Source organism: Eschrichtius robustus, chromosome 10 (assembly GCF_028021215.1).
Source record: "Eschrichtius robustus isolate mEscRob2 chromosome 10, mEscRob2.pri, whole genome shotgun sequence".
NCBI lineage: Eukaryota > Metazoa > Chordata > Mammalia > Artiodactyla > Eschrichtiidae > Eschrichtius > Eschrichtius robustus.
In genome coordinates, this window is record NC_090833.1 from 108,316,781 (window position 1) to 108,324,722 (window position 7,942).

Genomic DNA, 7,942 nt, shown 5'->3' on the forward strand with positions numbered 1-7,942 from the left:
GCTGCACCAATTTATATTCCCGTGGAACTTTCTGACACGATTGAAATGGTCGGTTCTGTGCTACCAGATAGAGTGGCCACCAGCCACGCGTAGCCATGTGCCCTGTCTCCCTGCTCCGTTGGCATGGTGTGCTCACCAACCTATGTTCACCTCCCTCGCTGCTCTTTCTGCAGGGCAAGCTTGTGGACAAGGTGGTGTCTCCAGGCTGAATTCTGAATTAGGATGAATGTAAATTAACCAGGCGGAAAAGGGTCTGTATGTCCAGGTGTGTGCAGAAAAGAAATGTTAACGGCGTTCATTCTTAAATACCCCTGTGTGCCTGGAGCCCTACACTGACCATCTCTTATCCTTCCCATTTAACAGATGGGAAAACTGAGGTTCAGATAATTTGCCCAAGGTCGCTTGGCTAGTGCGGGGCAGAGCCTAGATTCAGATGCATGCTCTCTGGTTCTGCAGGTTGAGCTCCTTCTACCAAAAGCTCTTTTCTTTTCTAAATCTGGGGTGAGACTACCCAGATCAAATCCCTGCTCGGCCACTGACCACAGAGTGACCTCCAGAAAGAGGTCACTGTGCCTCAGTTTCCTCTATTAGAAAAGGACATTAATAGCACCAAACTCATAAGTGATCGTGAGTGTTAAATGAGGTAATACATACAGGGCCCTAGAACGGTGCCTGGCACAGAGGAAGTGCTACTGATGTGTTAGCCATAAAATTTCCGGTTTATCCCAGGATGAGGCTTCTGAGGGCTTTAAACTTCCAGCCAGCCCACCACCACCTCCTCCCTTGTGGATCAGAGAATTAAAGGACTCATTTAAAAAGCAAATGTGTGCTCTGGGGGAATGACTACAGAAGCCGGCTAACATTATTTCACTAACTGCGTGTGTCCAGGCTTATTTGTCCGGGATTGGTTGGAGGAAACAAGAATCTTAGAACATCTCTCATCTGAAGAAGCACAAGTAGGCAAACCTATTCGGCCTGTCTCCATTTCCAGTATTCTCCCCAGTAATCTCTGTAAACCATTCAAAATGTCCAGAAATTCTACTCTTTCGGCAAATAAGGGCCAGACGAATCTAGTTCATAGCATTGCGACACAAGCATCACCAGTCATACAAGATTGAGGGTCATAAAAAAAACGCTCCATTGGAAAAGGTCTTTAGGTCATTCCCGAAAATACTTTTCAGATGCCTTGTTAAGTACAAGTTGTTTGAAGTATGTTCAAATTGATTTGATTTTAAAATGTTATTTTTATTTCAGACTACAGAGGGCATAAATAACAAGTGTATTTACCTCTGCAGAGGGAATTAGCTTTTTAAAAGAGGCATGGAAGACCCCACCCACATATCAGTGAGATCATAGAGCTCCCTCCAGGGAGCTGAGATCACTCACAGGTTCTGTCCTCACACTCGATGGCTGTCAACTAGCAGGGTCCAAGGTTTCCAGGAGAAATAGCTTCTAAAAATGCATCTATTTAGAACATGCGACAAAAAGCTATTCCTGTCTCTCTTGGGGTATAATGAACCCATGGTGTTAGGCCTGGAAGTGACTCTAAGGCCCACTGTTCACACTGACATTACCATGAGCACAAATTAAAACTAAACAATGGTTAAAATATGTAGGTCAGAAGCTCAAAGGTTTTGGCAACAAGAATTGGGTGGGAAATATCATGCCTCGCAGTTCAAGGGAATCCATCTGGCAACAAATAAAATACTTTCTTGGCAGTTGCGGAAGTTTCTCCCCAGTGTTGGCTGCTGCACCCAATTGTTAATTGTTTCTTCTGCCAGACTGTCAGGTTCTTGGGATTGGAGCCTGACTGTCTAGGTGATTCATCCTTGATCCTAGCCCAGCGCATGCCTGGTGTTTTGAATGGGTAAATGAGTTAGTTTCAAATGCTTGATTTTTGATGTCCTGCTTCATGAGATAGACGACCAATTGTCTGAGTATTTTCACTGTCCCAAGCCTTGGTAGATCTCTTACTGTTGGCATGTGTGCCGATAGCACTAAATTCAGGAGAAGACATCCAGATTCTAGACATCTACACATCTTCCCTAGGATCCACTGGATAAACCACGAGGGTATGTCACTGAGCTTCTGCTTCATGAAACAAATGTGATAATTATTTTAATAACACAGTTGAAGTATTTAAAGATACTGTAGGTTTTTACAGTTTTCATATTTATAAGGCATGGGTAGTCATTTTGGCAGTTTACCTAAATACATTTTGTCTTATTTCCATACATATTTCCTGGATTTTGAGGCCGGCACCTGCTTTAGAAAGAATACCAGTGATACCCCTATTCCTGTAAATTCACTTTTTTAAAATTGTGGTCAAACTTGCATAACATAAAATTTACCATTTTTCAGTGCACAGTTCAGTGGCATTAAGTACATGCACATTGCTGTGTAACCATCACCACCATCCATCTCCGCAACCTTTTCATCTTCCCAAACAGCCCTGTCCCCATTAAACACTAACTCCCTTTTCTCCATCCCCCAGTTCCTGGAAACCCCCATTCTAGTTTCCGTCTCTATAATTTGGCTACTCTAGCTGCTTCATATAAGTGGATTCATACTGTATTTGTCTTTTCGTAACTGCCTTATTTCACTTAGTATAAGATCCTGTCAGGGAGGAAGAAAACTTTCCTCTACCCTTCTATGTTCTTCTGGCTGGTCTAAGAATTAAATTGACATGAGATAGATTAACAGGAAAGATCAAATTTAATTTTGCACATAACGGGAACCCTACATACATGAGAGGGTCAGAAAGAGAAAGGTAAAATGAGGTATATATGCCACCCTGAGCTAAGGAATGGGATAGGAGCCTGGGGCTTCCAAGTACAGGAGGGTCATTCACAGGATGATAAAAGGAAGAGCAGATGCTGGGTACTTAGGTATTTGCCCTGCCATATACATGGTGCCACTCAGACAAAATTTATCTCCGGTAATAACTCTTTTCTGGGAAAAATCCCCAATTTAAATTCTTGTAGGTAGTTGAGGGAGGAGCAGTAGTTTCTCTTGAACCCACAGGGGCTCTATTGCCTTTAACTCCTCGTGCAAAAGTAACACATTTTGGGGAGGCTCGTTCTGAGCCCCTAAAATCCTCAAGGCTCATCCATGTTGTGGCCTGTGTCAGAATTTCCTTCCTTTTTAAGGCTGAATAATATTCCGTTGTATGTATATTCCACATTTTGTTTATCCAATCATACATCAGTTGACACTTGGGTGTACAAGTATCTCTTAAAGCCCCTGCTTTCAGTTCTTCTGTGTACGTACCCAGAGGTGGGATTGCTGGATCATACGATAATTCTCTCCACTGTACTGTTTTCCACACTGAATCATTTTACATTCCCATCAGCAATGCAAAGGGCTTCAATTTCTCCACATCATCATCATCACTTGTTGTTTTCTGAGCTTTGGGTAATAGCCATCCTAATGGGTTTGAAGTGGCATCTCTTTGTGGTTTTGATTTGCATTTCCCTACTACTAAGTGATGAGCGTCTTTTCCTGTGCTATTCACCATTTGTATATCTTCTTTGGAGAAATGTGCATTCTTTGCCCATTTTTAAATCAGGCTTGGGTTTTGGTTGTTGAGCTGTAGGAGTTCTTTATATATTCTGGATATTAATCCATTATATGATTTGCAAATATTTTCTCCCATTCTGCCGGTCACAAACTCACTTTTTAATCAAGTAAAAATTTAACTCCAATTTTAAAAGGACCTGGGTTAGGACCTAGCCTCTGTTTTGTATGTAGTTCCTCACTGTTTTCCATAAAGTTACTGCCAAGATGGATGGGCAGAATGCTTCAGCACTGGGGAGCTTGTGTGACTATTTGGCTTATGTCAGAATTTGCAAGACAAAAACAATGCTTTGTTTATGCAAATCAAGGTAAGAAAAATCCAGAGAAAGCCCCAAACAGTGGTCTTTGTTGCCATTGGAATAGATTGAGGAGATGTATTATTTGGTCACTGTCTCCATCAGTTATCCTGGACTGAGATGGAAAAGAACCCTAAGAAGCGGGGGATACTTTAAACCTTGCCATCCAACTTTGTCATTTGTTGAATGAACTTTATGCCTTACAGCAGACTTTTTATTTATTTATTTTTAATAGATCTTTATTGGAGTATAATTGCTTCACAATACTGTGTTAGTTTCTGTTGCACGACAGAGCGAATCAGCCATATGCATACACATGTCCCCATATCCCTTCCCTCTTGAGCCTCCCTCCCTCCCAGCCTCCCTATCCCACCCCTCTAGGTCATCGCAAAGCACCGAGTAGATCTCCCGGTGCTGTGCTGCTGCTTCCCACCAGCCAACTATTTTACCTTCGGTACAGCAGCCTTTTTAAAGAGAACGAGCTGGCTGAGTGGGACTAGGAAGTAATACCTACCGATCAGAAATCATTAAACACTCTTCCAAATGTTCACAGTGTTTCAAAGAAATGTGTTAAGTTACCATGTACAAATTGTATATTAAGGACTCGTTTTCACTGATTAATAAGCACAGGAGGGGAAAAGATTTTTAAAAAAAGCTTCAGTGGCCATCGGGATGGTAACGTTAATTTCCCTTGCCAACAAATGTTTGGAAAAGTTAAGACTCAGCAAGTATAGAACAAGCTGAGTCCTTCAGACAAGAAGAAATGAGCAATATACCATCGACCTCAACCACGAGATGGTGGCGAGGCAGATTGAATTAACTGATAGACACCATTTTTGCTGATCTTTATATTTCTTTTCATGTCATTTTTTTTATTTTTTTCAGTAAAGGCGATTCATAAAAGTGATGCGACTGGTTTGGGGGTGAGGGAGGAAGCGTTCCATGCAAGGGCAGTAGCACAGGGTGAAGAAAGCAAGCCTGGTGGGTGACTCCAGGCTTCAGGAAATCTCAGCAGAGGAGGGAAGGGAGCCTGCAGGCAGTCTGGGGGCACAGGCCAGGCCCACCGACACCCATGGTCCAGCTTCTGGAATGTCCTGCCTCAGAATGCATTCACCCAAAGGAGAAAACCTGGCTTCCACTGTAGTTGCAGAGGAACATGTGTGGGTGGGCACAGGGTACATTTCGCCTGAAGCTGTGGGACAGGGCTTGAGGGTGAGCGGGAAGCAAGCTATTTATTTGGGGTGGCATCGGGCTGTCCCCTCCCCTCTTTGCCATGGGCCTCTTTGCCCTCCTGGCATGATGCTCACCCCACCCCATCTGGTGGCTGCAGCCCCTGGACCCCCTTCCAACTCGGAGGAGGGACAGTAGCCAACCTGATAGGTGCTTTCTCCATCCCTCAGCCCTTGGGCCTCCCCACTGCACCCCTACCAAGGCCTGCCTCTCCCAGGCAGGGAGTCTATGGGGAGGTGCCCTCGGGTGATGGAGCTGGCAGCCTTGGAGCGCCCTGGCCCTGCCTTCCACCAGGGACAGCCCGAGGGAGACAGCGCAGAGGCAAGAGGCCTTGCTCTCCTCCCGCACAAAGTCCTTGGTGGAGACCCTAGCATGGAGGCTTGCAGACAGCCAGAGCGAAGAACCACAGACCGAGTGGCTCCAACATCGGGCGCTCATGGTCTCACAGCTCTGGAGGCTGGAAGTCTAAGGCCAAGCAGTCGGCAGGGTTGGTTTCTCCTGAGGCCTCTCTCCTTGGCGTGTAGACAGCCGTCTTCTCCCTGTGTCCTCACCTGGCCTTCCGTCTGTGTCTGTGTCCTAATCTCCTCTTATCTAGACACAGTCATATTGGATCAGGGCCCATTCCAATGACCTCATTTTAACTTAATTACCTCTAAAAATCCTATCTCCAAATACAGTCACATTCTGAGGTCCCGGGGGTTAAGGCTTCAACCTAGGAACTTGGTGGGGGGAACACGATTCAGCCCATGACACAGGTCCCAGCTCTTGTGCCAGATCGGCTCGGTTCTGTGGCCCTGAGCTCTGCGTACCTGGGACTTTCCTCTCTGCTGTTGAGCTGCTGCTAAGCGATCATAAACAGCATCTCCACTAGTTGGGATCCCCCTGTGGGGAACACGTGGCTACCACTCCCCCTCAGCACACAACTTTGCAGTTGGGGAGTGTGATCGCACAAACACACACATGCACATGCACACACATATGCACCCGGCAGCTGGAGGAGATCCTGGTTTGGGGGACACAGGTGTCCCCCAACCCCCATTCCAGAACTTCTGTGTATATCTGACCCCAAGCTCCGATCCTCCAGCCCGGCCTCGCCTCCAAAACCCTAGAGCTGTTGCTCACACTTCCCGCTAGACCCCAGCTCTTGGCTTGGAGAGATCGAATGCCAAGGTGCTCAGTGACTGATTAATCTGTTCATTGCACAAACATGCCTCAGAGGCTGGTGCGGTGCCAGGCACTGAGCCAAGGGGTGGTGACGTGGACAGGAACGTCCCAAGGAGCCTGCCACCGAAAGCTCAGCGCTGGGGGCAGATGCAAGAGCTTGATACCTTCGCAAGCTCTGATGGTGTCCCGGTGCTTCTCAGACGTCTGCTCTAACCTTTATGTCCACCCAGAGGATTAGGCAAAAATGCCACCACTTTATTGGAGAGAAAACTGAGCTTCACAGAGGTTAACTGGCAAAGCATGGAAGAGGAACCCAGGTCTGCCTGCCTTAAGGCCTGGGGAAGGAAGACCTCAGCTAGAAGACTCTGCCTGGTCTGAGTGTCACTCATCCGCCCCCCCACGTCACCCGTCCCCCGCGCCCCCGTCCTACAGCCACCAGCATCCTGTTCTGTCTCCCTATAGCGATGGGCAGCCTGGTGTATCCCTCCCCCAGCTCTGACAAGTGAACTAACACACGGGCCCCCATGTCACAGCCTCCCCTGACCTGTGGCATTAAGGACCCAGTTTCGAGGCCGGGGGTCCTTCGGCTCCAGAACGCCTCTACTTGGTGTCAGAGCTCAGCAGCTTTTGAGAAGAGAGCAGCCGCCTTATAAATGCTGCGTGTCCAGCCTGCGGCCTGAGAGGAGCCCCGGGGCAGGGGCCAGGCCAAACTGCTGTTTGTCTGGGTGGAGCCTGTTGTCACACTGTTTATCCACCTCTGCCGGGGCCCCAGGCCCCTCTGTGTGCTGCAGCTGCAGAGTCGGCCCTGAGCTCCTGCGGTCACCATCGCCGCGCTGCTGGTTCCAGCCCCCCGCTCCGCCTGGCCTCCGCACCCCGCTGCCCTGTGCTCTGCTCCACGAGGAGGCCAGAGTCAGCCAAGGCCACTGACCCACCGCTGGAGCCATGGTAGGGCCACGTGGCCAGCCGCTCAGCCCTGCCCGTCTGCATCCAGGCTGTGCCTGTGAACCCGGCTTGGGAGGGCAAAACGAGGGCGGGTGTGGGGCTACTGGGAGGCCACGGGGAGGCCACGGGGAAGCTCTTGAATTAGACTCGCGGCTCTGGGGAGCCACTGGGGTGCTGGGGAAGGGATGGAAGAGGAAGGCCGGGGTTGGACTCCTGTGTCTTTCCTTGGTTGCTCTGTGAGCTCGGGGAGGTTACTCTACCTCTCTGGGCCTCAGTTTCTGCTCCTGAAAATGAGAGTAATATTACCTATTTCATGGCTTTATTGTAAGGCCTAAATAAGGTATGACATGTGGAGAGATATGACATGTGGAGGACCCCAGAACAGTGCCCGGCACACAGCGGGGATCCCACAAACGGGAGTCTTTTCCCCAAGGCTCTCTGCTGTGGCCTCCAGGCCAGGAAAGGCTGCTGTGCTGTCTCCCAGGGCTGCACCGCTGATCTCATGTAACCCCCTTCTCCTAAGGGGGGCCGAGTTTTCTGCGTGATCTGCTCCCCTGACCATGGGGATCAAGGGAGATCGTAACAGGAAGCCCGCACATGGCTGCATGGCTTTAGAGCTTCCACTGTGTGTTTGAGCTTCCCAGTGGCTCAGCGCCGTGGCCCCAGCCTCCCACCTCTACAATGTTGGGACAGTGGGATGGGGGTCAGGGCAGCCCTAGACCACTTACTGGTGG